We start from the raw sequence: 16,971 nt of genomic DNA on the forward strand, positions 1-16,971 counted from the left end.
TCTTAGCCAAACAGGAATGGGAAAGTATCTACATGACACATATACCATAAAAATTACATTATAATTTTTTTCTACTGCTTCCAATTTAGATCTTTACTAGATAATTCCACACAAAAAAGTGAAAAAGGTCCCTTGCAGCTTTAAGACTTATAATTGGTTTATGACATATTATCTTGCCCTGGAGAAGACAAATATTTGAGAAGATTATTTTACTAGGTTATAAGGAACCCTAAATAAACTATTATTTGAAACAAGTAAAGCAATATGAAAAAGATTTTAAAATCCTTCTCTTACTTTGCAAGTGGTCGTAATGGCTGTTTTGTAAAATTTTGGTAAATGTGAGTGCAAAGGTGAAGCAGAGAATCACATCCTTAGAGATATAGCCTTTCTGCCCTCAAAGTATAACCTCTTGCTCTTATCATGAGTTGCTCCTTTTCCAACAGAAGAGCATCTCCTGAAACAGCCACGTATTTTTTCACCAGTGCAAGCTTTGCTAATTGACACATCTTTCTGGACACGACCAGGAAGTGCCAGGGCCAAACTGGCAGCCTGCACAGGACACAAGGCAGCACGTCCACACCACTCAGCCTAATGTGGAAGGAGTACATATGCCAAGAAATACTTTTATTTTAACAAAGATATTCAACTTCATAGTTGGATGCTAATGGTCCTGAGCTAATGGTCCTGAGTCCAGCCTGTTTAGAATGTATTCTGACCTCCATTCATCTGTTTATCAGCATTTTTTCAGTAAGAACTACTTCCCAGGTTGAAAGTGAGGGCCCCCCCCCCACGTGCCAGGTGCACAGGGTCTGGCCAGCAGTCTGCCGGGCTGAGAGCCCCCCTATACCTCTCCTGCCTCACTCAGGCCCCCTCACTTCCACCCCCAAGTCCTTCTCACATCAGCAGCACATCAGTCTGCTCACCTGCTGCAAAGGCCCTTCCAGCATGAGCGCCTGCGCCTCTTATTCACGTGTCTCTGTTCTCAGACACACACTAACCTTGCTGATAGAAAGCTGAACGTGTCTATAGTCCAGAGCAGGAAAAAACAATCACTGCTGACCTTTCATGCATAATATCACCCTTTGGACAAAGAGCAGAACTGCTTCATTCAGTATCTTTCATAATTTATTTTTACCTTAGGGGACTGAGCATATATAGGTTTTTTTCCCCTAAACTATACAGCTTTGTTACTTTCATTTTGAACATGTGATCACTTTCTTGAGATTATTGAAACTCTCCACAAAAATCACTTTCTCTCATTTACATTTGAAAACAAAAAATGCTGATAGCCAAATATACCAATAGTATACACCTGTACCTAAAGTCTGAACCAATACCACAAAAGTGTCTTTCAAGAGACCCAGAAGCCCTCTTCAAAAATAAACTCTAGACAGTACATTTCTTCAACTCTTTTTATGGGAAAAAGTCTCTATTCACCTCACCCTTTTAATGAATCTTGCATTTTTTCAAGGACTGCCTATCACGTTCTATTGTGCTTTCCAATTTATAATCACATAACTACAGTTTTTCAGTTGAAAGAGCACAATACTCTTTAACCTGAAGAGGAAGACGGGTGGGGGGTGGTGAGCAAACTTAGAACTCAACATTTTAAAGAATGACAGAACGTCAGAGCTGGGAACATCTTAGAGCTGCTTTAACCCTGTGCTGCTCAAACTGGGACATGTTTATTATTCCTAGGAGGGCGCCACAAAACCAGAACTAGAGGTGGCACGATTGTTCGAAGTTCTGGAACCATATACAAATTCAGTGATTTAAAAAAACTGTACACCTGATACTGACAGAATATTTTCACTTCTTCATCCTGTAACAGACCAATTTCTTAAAGTACTATCAACATGTAATTTTCAAGTATGTTAAATTAAAAGAAAAGCTTTGGGGCTTCCCTGGTGGTGCAGTGGTTGAGAGTTCGCCTGCCGATGCAGGGGACACGGGTTCGTGCTCTGGTCCGGGAAGATCCCACATGCCGCAAAGCGGCTGGGCCCGTGAGCCATGGCCGCTGAGCCTGCGCGTCCGGAGCCTGTGCTCCGCAACGGGAGATGCCACAACAGTGAGAGGCCCGCGTACCCCCCCAAAAAAAAGAAAAGCTTTGCTGTGGGGAAAAGGTACTTCTGATCTACATTAATCAACTAAGCAATAAACCAAAACAAAGCAAGAACATCTTGAATATGTAATGTTTCTCCAAAGGAAGGACAATGAAATTCCCACAGGGTCTGCAGAGCTCCAAAGCAGTAAATAGCTGTATTTGATGCAACAGATGGCCATAATAAATAGCGCAACCTATCTTCCTCAAGCCCCATGTACAGCCCTATGGGTCTTCCCTAAAATCTTGTTACCTGACATGCAAATCATCTTCCTTAAAAATTAAAAGCCACTTAACAGCTTTATAAGTAGTGATAAAATATGACTTATTTCAAGATCTACGTTAATGTGCATCTTTCCTTTCCTGAATTTAGTATTTCTAATAGACCTATATTTCTTAGCACTTTGGTGAAAGGGAAATATTCCATAACAACTATAATCTTATATAGCTCTTGAAAACTAGACCTCGAAAGTCAAGGCAAGGAACCCAAATACATACAACCTGCACCTAAGACAACTTTTAAAAACTTCATGAAAATGAATGAGTTTTTCTCTGCAGTTTCTATATCAGAGAAGGTTTAGAGAAAAAACTACCTGTTAATTGTAAGAGCGCTGGTCATTTATCCGTGGTCTGGATCCCATTCCCTTCTCTTTTCCTATATCTTCAACCTCCTCCTCCTGTCCCTGTCTAAACATGCCCAGCCCGTGCTGTCTCCAAAGGCAGAGCACAAGGGAGGGAGAGTGGAGACAAGAGAAGCAGAACAAAACCAAGTGACTGGGGGGGTCCTGGACCAGATGCAGCCTCTCCAAGGACACTGTTCCTTCCAAGACGGCCACTCGCCTGCCTGACACTAGATGGACCAGAAGGCAGCCTCTGCAAGCGCTCTCTTCCTCATGTGCCTGCTTTTCTGCTCCTCCTCTCTGACCCTCCCTGGATGCTCTCTAATCCTATGTGACAGGAAGTAACTGTATAGTAAGGGAGGCGATTCTGAAACCTGATACATGAATCCTGAGCCACCTGAACTTGTATATACTCATCACTTGGGCCTTTTTCTTAGACTGAGTTAGTCTATTGGACGTTCTTTTATTTCTTTCTCACCTAAACCACATCCTAATGAATCACCTAAGACTTTCACTTGTTTCCTTAAAGTACAACTTAGATACTTAAAAAATAATCTGAATGGTGCAATGCTTCTAGAATAATTATTCCCCAATTTTTTATAGTTGTCATATCCATCTACCTAATTTAATAGCAGTTTTGGTGATTTGTTTTTATTGAGACACTCCAAAGTTTTCAAATTAGTTTTCCTATGATAACTGTTTTGTACTATTTTTATCAGTTTATATTAGTTAAATCATCTACTAATGAGTACAACTGCCCTGAACAAACTCGGGGACAAACTTAATTGGCTCGTGTAAGCAAACAACTCAACTGGTAGGAAGAGGAACAGAGAGAAAACAAAGAGCAGCCCACCAGCCCCAGCACTTTGCTGCCCACATGTAGCTGGTTTCACCAGGAGGTCATCACCTGGAGCTTCTACCTCACTGGGCCTTCTGCTCTCAGCTTTTCCTGATTTCAGTTAACACCATGTGTTAAATTTCAGTGCATCTAAGCAAATATCTGGCAAACATTTTTTGACCTATGGATTCCTCAAAATCAACCATTTAAAAAAATCCATTCTCATATAAAACAAACAAACAAAAACTGACAATTCCTCAATCTCAAGGAAAGACAGTACATCATCTACCCTGCTGCTCTAACCAGAAACCTGCAAATAAATTTCTAACCCCTTCTCTCACATAAGCTTATACCTCCTCACCTCTACTGTCACTAAACTGTTCCAGTAACCATGATCTTTGCACAGAATGACTACCTCAACCTCCTAGGTCTTCCCCGTCCCACCAATCCTTCCGCAGAATGACACTCCTGAAACAGGAGACCTGCATCCCACCCTCAGCATACACCCACCACGCAGGCACTCAGGACACTGGGACACCAACCAGACAGCCCAGCTGGAAATGTCACTCCCCATGCTCTCCACAAAGCCTGAGTTGCAAACCCTTTACACGCAGCGAGGCAGCCATCTCTCCAGTACTGGGAGGGTGGGAAAGTATCTACTTTCTTGACCGCTGTATCCTGATACAGTACCCAACAGAGCATAATCTCAGGAAATGTGTTTAATCATCTCATCTTTCATGCACTAAACATGTGGGAGGAAATTCCTAGTATTTAAAATATAAAGCTCAGAAAATGAGATGACTCCAAGTGAAAGCTTCTGTTGCTGAATATTCCAAATGATGTGTTAATGTGGGAAAAGGCAACATTCTTAGATCACAGTAAAATTACTTTGAGTTCACTTTCATTTTATTTTAGATACTCTCTAGGTTTTGTATATGTGTGTACATGTGTGTACATACATGTAAGTGTACACTTGGGATCTGAACATACAGAAGAGTTAAATACAAAGTGATGTTGGCAATAAAAAATTACATTTAATTATCAAAATGACAACTCACAGAAGAAACTCCTAAGCGGCAAACACACAAAACCTATTATTTGTATTGAAAGTAGAGGTCAGGACTTCCCTGGTGGCTCAGTAGTTAAGAATCCGCCTGTCAATGCAGGGGACACAGGTTCGATCCCTGGTCCAGGAAGATCCCACATGCCACGGAACAACTAAGCCCATGTGCCACAACTACTAAACCTGCGCTCTAGAGCCTGTGAGCCACAACTACTGAGCCCGCACGCCACAACTACTGAAGCCCACGTGCCTAGAGCCTGTGCTCTGCAACAAAAGAAGCCACCTCAATGAGAAGCCTGTGCACCTCCAAGAAGAGTAGCCCCCGTTCGCTGCAACTAAAGAAAGCCTGCATGCAGCAATGAAGACCCAACACAGCCAAAAATAAATAAATTTAAAAAAAAAAAAAAAAAAGAAAGTAGAGGTCAAAGATCCTTCTGAAAGTATGCTGAAAGTTATGACTCCTTTCACTGGAAAAATGGACATACACTAGAAATGTTAAACACAAACCCAGGAGCTCAAGGATTCCCTCCTCACCCCAAGTCCACCTATGACATCAGGCTGGGCGTGGGATGAGGACAGTAAGAGCAGTGACCCCCACCCAGCAGGTGGTGAGCATATTTAGGGCCTGTCAGCACAGAGCATGTGCTCAAACAAGTGCCAGCAAACAACCAGGCACCGGCTCCAGGGAGCTATGAAACACAGAGATCTCCCACTTTGCCAAAGTTTGCTTGTACGAAAGGCCTATGTTAGTACCCGTTTTTGCTAACCAAGAGACCTGAAGAGAACTTTTGCTTTTGCGAAAATCAAAAATGGCGGCTTGGCAGCTTTCTGCGTTCGTTTTGCAGCAGTTACAGAGGCATCGCTCACTAGAGCAGTGAGAGCAGCCTCGCTGAGCTTCTTCCCCCGCCACACTCAGCATCTCAGCACCCAGCCACCTGGCTGCGAGCTGCGTCTGTGAGCATCTGGGCTTTACCTCCATCTATTCTCTGCCTCCCTTAACAAGATGTGTCCTAAGGTAACTGCTTCTTTGCTTTATACCATTTTGGCTTATGGAAGGTTCCAGAGGAGTGCTCCACTTCCGAATAGGACAGCAGGGACACCCATACCACATTGTACTCAGAAAGTAACAGCCACTGAGTCCAAGCACAGAACCTAATCACGATCCTCAAAGATTAGGTTTGACAATTGAACACGCTTTCATGTTTTCCAAAATGACTGTGCAAATCAGTTAATATTAAAATACATCAAATACCCCCTAACATGAAGCATTCCTTACAAAAATGATACCATGTTTGAAAAAAGAATTTATGTTCCACAGTTATAATTCAAAAGCATGTACTACTTTGGATAATCTTTCAATTTGATATTCCAACATAATACCATCTCCATTTTGTAAGTAACTGGATCACAAGTCCTAGCCCACTTAGGATTACAGTTCAACAGACGATGAAACTAATAACATCACCATAAAAGTTCCAAGCCAACTATGAGGATCAGAATCAGCTCCAATAATTTTGAATTACTGCTCAGCAAGGTAAATGACCTTCTCTCAGACTTCTGTTGTGGGCTACCCCTGACCTAAACAATCATCACTATAAAACAACTATTAAAACTTTTTAATTAAAGCCAGCATTTCTGATGATTAGCTATGCTGTGTTTATTGCTCTCAAATCTATCAGGTTACTGGACCTAAGACACCTTTATGCAAGACACCTATGCTTTCTGAGAATTGGGCACTATTTGCAGTGGACTTGGAAACAAGAAGTTAGGCAAATCCCATTTTCTGCTCTTCTCTCCTGTGTGATATAAGGTACCTGTCTCCAGGCCTCAGTTTCCTAAACAGTAAAACAGATGTTCCTAAACAGTAAAACAGATGTTCCAAAGAACAAATGGGGAAAAAAGCAGCAAGGGCTTTGGGTCACCTGAATTACAAGTCCAATACACTGCGGAGGATGACCTGCGCTCAGGTCTCCGTTTAGGAAAGCTGCAGGCTATGGAGGTGTGAAATCACTGGGCACACGGCAGGAAGGAACACAAATAGACAAGGTCGAACTGAAGGCCTGGAGAGGTGCTCAGAGCTCTGGAGCCCGCCCTCCTCTTCACAGAAAGGTGGTGGGTGTGAATACAGGGGCTGCTGCTTCCAAAGCCTGAAGGCAGAGCCCTGCACCGGGGTGCGGATGTTAAGGTCTAAATGCTTTAGGAAGGAAACCACTGAATTTAAATGAATTTTCCTTAGACTATTTCTCAAAGACGAGTCTGAATATATGATACAGACAAAAGACCTGTTAGCGCCTTCCTAACAGGAAGGATTTTAAATGGATTAAAGCTAATAGGTTAAATTATCTAAAATGGCAAACAAAACCCTTAATTTTCCTGGAGTAAAAACATTAATTCAATGTTTTAAAAAGCACAGTTTAATGGCTGCTTTACAAATCTGCTTTAAAAACATAACAATAAAATGCTGACTTAAAATTCTATAGGATACATAAAACTAACACTTTCACCAATTTCAATTTTTCTTTTGAAATTCCACTGTTAAGGGTATAACTTGAAAAGTATCCTACTGAGTTCTATTAATAGTGGACCGAAGTTATAGTCCTCACTCTGCCACCAGCCAACTAGCTGTATTTCTAATTAATTTTACTACTGTGGGTTTCAGTCTCTGAATCTTTAGAGCTCTAAAACCCTCACACTACAACTGTAATACTACACAATTTTTCTGGCAGTTATTTTCAGAAACTATTATCAAATCTCAGTTAATAAAATAATGTAGACCAAAACTCAAAGTCTCAGAAAATGACTTACTTCAAAGTGTTATTTCATTCACACCAAACATTACATGAATAGTCAAAAAGGATAAAAGGTTTCCCTCTCAGTCTTATAATTCCAGGCAGGTAACAACGGCACTGATAAAAACAAACTACTCGGGCTTCCCTGGTGGCGCAGTGGTTGAGGGTCCGCCTGCCGATGCAGGGGACACGGGTTCGTGTCCCGGTCCGGGAGGATCCCGCATGCCGCAGAGCGGCTGGGCCCGTGAGCCATGGCCGCAGAGCCTGCGCGTCCAGAGCCTGTGCTCCGCAACGGGAGAGGCCGCAGCAGTGAGAGGCCCGCGTACGGCAAAAACAAAAACCAAAAAACCAAACTACTCCATGTAACTGGATTAAGGCTGATTACGTGTATTGTTAATTATTAAACACTTAGTACACTTACTCTTCACCAATTATCAATAAACCTACCTAACCTCACCCCCACGCACCAAACTGTAAATTGGAAGTTAATGATCTAGCTTTCATTTGCCCCACTCAGAATATTACCTAACATAGTAGTCCCTCCCTATCCGTGGTTTGCTTTCCATGCTTTTGGTTACCCAGGGTCAACCATGGTCCAAAAATATCAAGTGGAAAATCCCAGAAATAAACAATTCATAGGTTTTCAATTGCGCGCCATCTGAGTAGCACAGCCCAATCTTGCACTGTCCCACCCGGGACATGACTCAACCCTTTGTGCAGCTCGTATCCCGCCCATTAGTCACTCAGCAGCCAGCTGGCTATCAGATCAGCTATCACAGTCTGGCAGTGCTGGAGTTCAAGGGACCCTTATTTTATTTAATAATTGCCCCAAAGTACAAGAGTAGTGATGCTGGCAATTTAGATATGCCAAAGAGAAGCTGTGAAGTGCTTCCTTTAAGTGAAAAGGTAAAAATTCCTGACTTAATAAGGATAAAAATTGTGTGCTAAGGTTAAGATCTATAGTACGAACACTGAAAATTGTGAAGGAAAAAGAAATTCGTGCTAGTTTTTCTGTCGCACCTCAAAGTGCAAAAGTTATAGCCACAGTGTTTGATAAACGATTAGTTAAGATGGAAAAGGCATTAAATTTGTACAATAAGGTACTTTGAGACCACATTCACATAACTCCTATTATGGTATATGGTTATAATTGTCATATCTTATTATTATTGTTAATGTCTTACTGTGCCTAATGTATAAACTTTATCCTAGGTATGTATGTATAGGAAAAAATTATATAGGAGTTATGGCACTATCCGCAGCTTCAGGCATCCACTGTGGGAATGTATCCCCCACAGACAAGAGAGGACCGCTGTAATATGACTTGTGGCCATACAGTGAATTTGGGAAAACACCTGATCTATGGTTTTTTATCTTGAGCTGTAATCTTGCGATTTCACGAAAAACTTATAACTACATTAACAGATTAAAAACCTCCACAATGACAATCAAACACACTCTCAACATTCTAAACTTCAAAGAACAGTATGCTAAGAGTGTCCATGACTGAAAATACTAAAATTTATGGTCATTTTAGGATCCCAAGCCACTCTTTTGTAGGAAAACATTTCACTCTAAACTGAAAGTTTCGCCAGGTCACAGAGACTTTCAAATTCTATCTGTGTGCCTGAATGCTTCTGCAATTTTATTTGGTGATCCTATTTTCTACTTCCGGTCCTTTCATGTTTAGGATTAGCTCTCCTGCACTGAGCCCTGAAAGATAATGATTTCAGCAGAATAAAGGAAAATTTGTCAATGTATACAAAGAAATAGGAAGAGCTGTGAAAAACTAAGGGCCACACACACAGACAGCAAGTACTACGTATGAGCTGCTTTAATCACTGCATCCTTCTGTCCTCACCAGCTGCCCTTCCCCTGCCTAGATATTTAAGGTGTGAAGAAGCAAACACTGCTGACTCATAGTTACTCACTTGTACAATGGTCTGTACTCCAAGGGAAATGGTCTGTACGAAGGGAAACTAGAAATAGCATTCTAGTCTGACACCAAACATCACTGGAGATACAGATATGAATCCAAAAGGAACATGGACCTTACAATAATGCCAGAGAAAGGTTTATCCCAAAAGGTTTCCACACTGAGCTTCTGCACTAAATGACAACCAGCATACCATAAAAGTACAAGCAAAGATCAAATGCTTTTGCCTTCTAAATACCCAGATTTTTAAAAGGCAACTCTCTCCATGGGGACTTCAAGTCTGCTTTTAAAGGCTGCTGTTATTCCCTGACCATGGGAGTTGTGAGAAGCCAGGCAGCAATGGATTACAGTACATACTATATGCAGTGTGCTTATGACTGACTGACACACACACACAGACACACACAGTTGACTCAACAACACAGAACTGTGTGGGTCCACTTATACACAGATTTTTTTCAATAAATATGTACTACAGTACTACACGACCCAAGGTTGGTTGAGTCCACGGGTGTGGGACCACAGATACAGAGAGCCAACTGGAAAGTTCTATTCTTATTTTCAACTGTGCAGAGGACTGGCTCCCCAACCCCTCCGTTGTTCAAGGGTCACCTGTACATGGCAAGGCAGAAATTATACAGATGGTAGAATCTCAACAATGAAATACAGAGACATATGTAATCAACAAACAGAAATAAAAATGTTCAGAAAGTATTAAGTATTTAAAGAAGAGGTTTTAAAGGACTTATTTCCAGAAAAAAATATTTGAAAAGGGAATGTTTAATATATTCAGAAAGAGATAATAATCGAGGCAACTTGTAAATCTATATCCAACTGGTCACTATGTTTTTAATCCCTATATTTTCAAGCTTTGACAATAAAACAAAGCTTTTTGAAATCTGAAAACAAAATGTTCTCATTTTTCAGAGATGTTTCTAAAAAAGGAATCTGTTAATTAGTCTGCCTTAATAAAAGCTGAAATAACAAATATACTTTATACTTTAAACAAGTATACTTTAAACAAGTGACAAATGCTAGCAGGTTTGAGGCCTATTTTTAAAGTATTTTTTAAACACACATGATTATGTGTAAGACAAATGAAAGGGGTTCTAAGCAACCTATTCTTCATTTAGACCAGGGCTTGGACTGTTCCACTGTGACAAACACAAGTGTAAGCAAGAGAGCTTGCCACCCTGGGGCCAAGTAAAACCAGTCTGTATGCATCCATTCCTCCCCTTCGACACAAGTCTCTGTAAAGCAGAAGGATTGCTTAAAAAGGCAATTCTGGTCTTGGAATACTCCTGTTTCAAACCCTCTGACTGCTTCTCACTGTTCTTAGGATAGAAAGCACAATTCTCACCCATGCCAGGAGCTCCAGACCCTGCAGGACCCCGCTGCTGCCTTGCCCACCCCATCCCTGTCGCCAGCCTCTCCGAATCAGTTCCTAGCTCAGAGTTTTTGCACCATTATCCTCTGCCTAGAAGGCTCCCTCCCCTTGCCCAATCCCTCAAGGTCTACATGACAACCTCCCAGCACAACATTATCTGTTTGTCTCCCTGCCTCAGTGGACAGAAAGTTCCAGAGAGGAGGGCAATTTTCTCTTTTGTTCACCATTACAACCCTGGGATTTACTCAATTATTTAGTGCATACTGTCTTCTAAGGTCTGGGTTCATACCAATGAACAGAAGAGACAGAAACCCTCAACTTCATAGGGTTTACATTCAAGTACAAGAAGACACAAGGTACGTAAAATACAGGAATTACATGGCATGTTATAACGTAGTAGTAAGTGCTACAAACAAAAATAAAGCAGGGAAGGGAGATGAGGGATGTCCACCACACACCACACTACAATAAACTCGACTGTCCTAACGGGACTGCTCAAGGAAGCGTGGAGTGGAGAGTCCTAAAGAAGTTTCACGTACAGAGGGTTCAAGATTCCAAAAATGCTGGTCTACTTTACTTTAAATAAAACAATTCACTGTCTTAATTCCTTCTAGACCACAAGCCTTAGAGAAAAGTTCTGGTATCATTCATCTTTGTACTGCTAATGTGTGGTTGATCAAAAATACCCGCTCAAAAAAGGAATGAATGAACTCTCCTCTTTCCTCTCAGTGGCCCTGCTCTGCACCAGGTCATGGAGCAATGATTCTCAAAAGGGAATAAAAAATTGAAAAATCCACTGAAGTTTAAAAATACATTTTCACTATTGTAATTGCTTTGTTTTTGGCTAATATAATTTGTTTTCATTTCAAAGCAAAATAAAGAAGGTAAGAAATATTGTTATCAAAAGGGGCACATTTTTAAAGACTGAGAAAGAATATCATCTAGAGGTCACGTAGTTAAATCACTCCACCTAAAATAGTGTACGTGCTAGATGTAGCTATCAAGTCAGTTAACATTTTGTAAGTAGAATTTTTATGCATTTTCTATTGCATTCTTTTCAAGTAAAAATTTGCATGTTTGTTTATGAAAGCATGCAAATAATTCCTCTAAAACTGAGGTGGGAGGTACCTTATCCCTCTAGTGAAACAAAGTTTCCTCAACATCTGTAGTGCAACACTTGGCCCCGGGCTGGGCAAAGAGATTAGGGACATAAAAGGATCTTGCCCACAAGAAGCTTACATTAATTAATTAGTGCAATGCCTTGGGGTGCTATGGAAACAGAGAAGCACTCAGCATGACATTAAAAATTAAGGCAAGCATTCCTGAAATACCTTTTTAAGGATGGGTTAAGGAGCTAAGTCAAAAAAAAAGAAGAAAAGACCTTCAATTCCAGGCAAAGGAAAGAAAGAGCAAAGACAAGGCCATGGTTTTGGGGAGAGGACTGTGGCCAGAGCAGGCCAACCAAAGGTGGCCCAGCCGGCAAGGAGAAGGCAGAAGTGGCAAGGCCCCTGGGCACTTCTTAGTTAGGCAGGGGACAGTCACTGAGGAGTTTTTACAAAGGGCCTAACAATCAGGATATGCCTTTAAAGCAACCTCTCACTACAGTGTAACAAAAATGGTGTGTATAAATAAAAGAGCATTTTATTTTTATCACACAAATAAATATCACCCTAATTTATCAATTTTTAAGCCAAAACTTTTGCATATCAGATTTCATAAATAACATTTTCAGTGAAGACTAAGTCTCACCTCAAGGATTATAAAATTTAAGTTAAATAGGAAATGTCCACCATGTTACAGAATGCACTCTGTGGCCCAGGTCTCACTATAGTAGGGAAGTAGGTCTGACACTAAAGAGGAAACCAGACCATGACAGAAGGCACAAAAGGGGTGGCATCACTCACCTGCAGCCCTTCATGATTACACAGGAACCATGACTGCTTCTCCAAAAAAATGATGAAAAAGTTTATAAAGCACTGAAGGAACAAAAGGTTTGGGGTGGGGGAGGTGAGAAGGAAGGAAACATAAGCTGACTTAATCATTTTGCCTGATCATAAGGAAGACATTTACATGTGGGAAAAATAAAGCGCTAGAACATTAGGGAAAAAAATTTCCATGTTGGAAATATCCTCCTCCTTTCAGTAAGAGAACCTAATGGTTATCTACCTTACAATTCCACATTCTAATAAAGAAATTCATTTTCTAATCAAGATAACTCCAGAAGTAGAGTAGCTCCAAAGATACCAACAAGTGCAACAATTAGGAGCAAAAAGTTCAAACTGAACTAAATTAAAATCAGGTCTGGTGAGTTTAGCCCTCTCAGAAGGCAGTGCCTCCTTTACTAGGTACTCTAAAATTAGCTCTTACAGAAAAAGGAGAACTCTTTACAGGAATAAAGTTTTACAAAGGAGCATAAGCGACCAAACCCTGTAGCAGTGTCTGTTTCTTTTAACAATGCACTTTCCATAAACACAACTTCAGTGCTTGTTTTCTTCTCTCCATTATTAAAAGGTTGAGTCAATGGTCTTATAGGAGGAATTACAAGAATATACATGATTTTCTTGCATTTACCAATCGGGAAAAAAAAATCCTTAAATATGAGAGAACCCTGCAAGAGTACAGCATGTGTTATGAAAGCCTATTTGAAACTTGTGCCTTAAATATTAAGACGAAAACAAATGGAATTTAAAGTAATATAGCTACAGAGCTTTTTGCAATCTCAAGGGACAATCATAAAGAAAACACAAGTTACTAAAATTAGAAGACCTAGGTTATAATCCTAGTTATCACTACAGAAAGTATGAATTCCAGCAGCAGGACACTGAAATTAACAGTGAAAGGAGTTTGTCAGCCACTTGGTTGGTAACATCAACTACAGCTCTATCATTGCAAAAACTTGTAATATTGTTGCAAATCTATGTTAAGTAGTGGGGCTACTTTAAAGCACTGTTTATTGTTATTAACATTAAAAACATGATGTTCCCACCTTGCACTTAAGTATTTTGGAACTGTTTTATGATAGATATATGAAAACTGCTTCATTAAAAACAAGTGATTAAGTAAAATATTTGTTTCCACAGATTTTAAATACGTATTTGTCTAAACATGTGCTTATCTGTGAAAACCATATTAATATCAATAAGTTCTCCAAATCTCAATTTTTTTTAAAGTGCAATTCCTAGGAAACTTAAATAAAATCAAAATCTTCCCTGAACATGTTGCCATTTAATTTTGGCTACTCTTCAACAAAACACGTTAAAATAAATGCCAAGAAACTTCTGTTCTCATATTATCATCCATTTTCTCTCTGGCTCCTACTCAAATATAGTATAAATCCTTTCTCCAACTACACATTCTGTCCTCAGACCTGCTTTCTCTGCCCAGATACATGTGATAAAGAAAAAAAAAATCTGTTAATAAATTTAAACTGGCACTCACTAAAAGAATATTGAAAACAGTAATAAGGTAAACACCATTTTCAAAATTCTGAATAAGAATCTGAGTAATAAAAAAAAAGAGCAAAAACAGCCAACATCAATATGTTACAAACAGTCCAATGAGGCTGATGTTATTATAATCCTCCTTTTAGAGATAAAAAAGTGAAGCCCCAGAGGGTAATTTCTAATCAATAAGAAGCCATGTCTCTCTTCACACACCCACTTCTTCATCTTACAAAGGCAACACACATCAACTTTTCAAAATACAGGATGAAATTTATTTCTAACTAAACACAAGTTTCAAAACGAAGTACACAAATCAAACTTATGGTTGAATAATAAACTTGCTAACCTGATGCCTTTCATAAAGTATTCCACCTTAGCAACTCAAGCAAACTTACATCAAGCGATTTCGTAGAGCCTGATTATAAAACTGCCCTTCAGAATATTAAATACAGAGAAAAGTTGACAAGCCACAACCATTTCAACTTCTGTAAATTACCCTGACTGTAAATTAGAGGGAGCCAGGCAGGTGGGGAAGTATGGAAATTGCACACTGCACATATTATCTGACCTCCAAAGAAATGAACGTCACTCTTCCCCACTGTGGTCTTTGCAAACTACAACTCAGAACCTATTTCAAAAGCATTTTAGATACTTAATACAAAATAAGAGACCAGCTAAATGTCATGAGAAAAACTTTAAAAACAAGAAAATAACTTGTATGCTTACAATATTCAAGTTGATATTATCTTTTTCTAAAAACCCTCACACAACCTGATTTCCCTGAAGAGTCCAGGGAACTCTTCCCATTCCTTCAGTTATCCAAAACGTCAAACTTCCACTTAACATTTAGGGCAAGTTACTGAGCAGCCAAAGAGAGGGTCTCAAACGCACAGGATAGCTACCCTACAGATAATCTTCTCAAGTTTCACCTCAGCCTAAATTAAAGACCGTTTTATGTAGAAATGAGGGGGAAGACAAGATGACCTGCACGGAAAGTTGCAATACAAAATTACAGTGAAGTCTGAACAAGTCTTAAGTTTTACGTTCTGATTGGACACGACTGAGAAGCAGGTGGTAAGAGATTCCTGACCTGCCCCTTTCTCGAACACAAGGCGTCTTTAGAATTTTTTCTTAATTCTTCCAGAATCTGCCTCTGCTCAAACCTCTCTGAGGAGAGCGGGACCGTCCCAAGCATACCCGGAGCAACAGGATCCTACTTCCTGGTCCGAGTGACCCGGGCCCTCCCCGCCCGGCCGGCCGCGGTCCCGGGCCCGGGCGGAGGGCAGGGCGAGGCCGCCGCAGTGCGGGCCGGACGGCGGTGCTGCCCGTACCCTACCCCTGCCCCGGCCCCCGAGACCTCGGCCCGGCCCTGGCCGGCCCCAGCCCTGCCCGCCGCCCCGGTCCGCACCCAGACCCCTCTGCCCGCGCCCCGGCCCGGCTACACTCGCTGGGCCCTGCCCGGCCGCGTCCTCCGGGAAGATGGCGGCCCATGACAGGCGGGCGCGGCGCGGGTCCGAGGCGGAGGCCGGGCGCGACGCGTCGGGAGCGGAGCAGAGCAGCCCGCCCGCCGCCGCGCTCACCTGTCAGCACCGCCGCCGCCCGGCCGCCGACCGCCGCAGCCCCGGTGCCCGGCAACCGCGCCACACGCGGACGGGCCGTGAGGGAGGGGCGGAAGCAGGGGCGCGGCCGGCCCGGACGAGCGGCGGGGGTCGGCGCGGCGCGGACTGGCGGCGGGGCGGCGGCAACTCTTTCCCGTTTCGGGCCGAAAAATATCTCAACCTCGCGACTCCAGCACCCCAACGCTCCTTCCCGTTCGCATGAGAACACACAGCTCCCGCTTCCGGGCCCCGCCGGAAGTCCCGCCCAGCGCGCTCCCGCGCCCGCGCGCCCGCGTACTCACCGCCTGGTCCGCCGACTGGCGCTCGGCGCCCTTACGTCATGACGGCACGGCGCCCTGATTGGCCTCGCGCAGCGCCGGGCCCGCCCCCTCCTCCTGGCCTCTCGGTGCTCGTGCCCCTCCCGGCGACGCCTGTGATTGGTGGGGGCGCGCACGCAGCCCCACCCCGCGCACGCTCTCCGTACCGCCCCCGCCGCGACCTGAGGAGGAGGTGCTGTCGGCTGGGACCGCGACCACTGCCCACTTTAGCCGGGGACCGAGACTCCCGCCCCCGGCCTCATCCCGGGACCCTGACCCCGTCACCCCGGGATCGCGACCCCCGTCTCCCTCGGCCCAAGACCCCGACCCCTCCCTCCCCTCATCCCGGGACCGGACCCTCCCCGAGGCCGTCTGGCCATCCGGGTGGTCGGGTCAGGAGAGCCCCCTGAGCGCGCCCGGGAAAAGGGAGAAGGCGGCGTCGCCTGTCCGTGGAGCGGGTGCCCTGGGCCGCTCGTCGGCCAACTCCGTTCTCCGCGGTTTCAGGGGAAATGCTGAAGACTCGGGATGTCTTCCCAAACCCGAGCATGTGCCACCCACCCGACCCATTCTATGGGGAGGAAAAACAAAAGTAAAGTATGTTCACCGGCTTTAATCTTGCTGCCTGATTTCCTGTGTGCCTGCTCCGCTCGGCTGTTGATTATGTAGACATACATGTGACCTGGAAAGGCTTCTCTGGGTCACTCTGTCCAGCCTTATCCGTGCACCGGTGCTTCTTACCTGTTCCTTCTGCGGGTCCGAACGCCGACAGGATGCGCTCTGGACTTCCGTGTATTGACTGGGAAGATCACATCGGTGCTGGGCGCCTTCTGCTTTGGCATACGTTGTAACATCCTCGCTCTAAAAAACTTGGAAGTTCAA

At 43.0% G+C, this 16,971-nt stretch overlaps 1 protein-coding gene across 3 annotated transcripts in view; it reads right to left on the reverse strand.

Annotated features, from left to right (window-relative positions):
• The window catches only part of LARP4B (La ribonucleoprotein 4B), a 92,080-nt gene extending 76,082 nt beyond the window's left edge, over positions 1 to 15,998 (reverse strand). For 2 of the 3 annotated variants that reach the window (XM_082647509.1, XM_082647505.1), the window contains exon 1: positions 15,957 to 15,998. The gene's annotated coding sequence lies outside the window, so the exon portion shown is untranslated. Of the gene's footprint in view, positions 1 to 15,757; positions 15,865 to 15,956 lie in introns of those variants that run through there. The other variant, XM_082647506.1, reaches the window with a different exon arrangement.
• Positions 15,999 to 16,971: the final 973 nt, after the last annotated feature.

This window comes from Grampus griseus (assembly GCF_964374135.1).
Source record: "Grampus griseus genome assembly, chromosome: 2".
Lineage (NCBI taxonomy): Eukaryota > Metazoa > Chordata > Mammalia > Artiodactyla > Delphinidae > Grampus > Grampus griseus.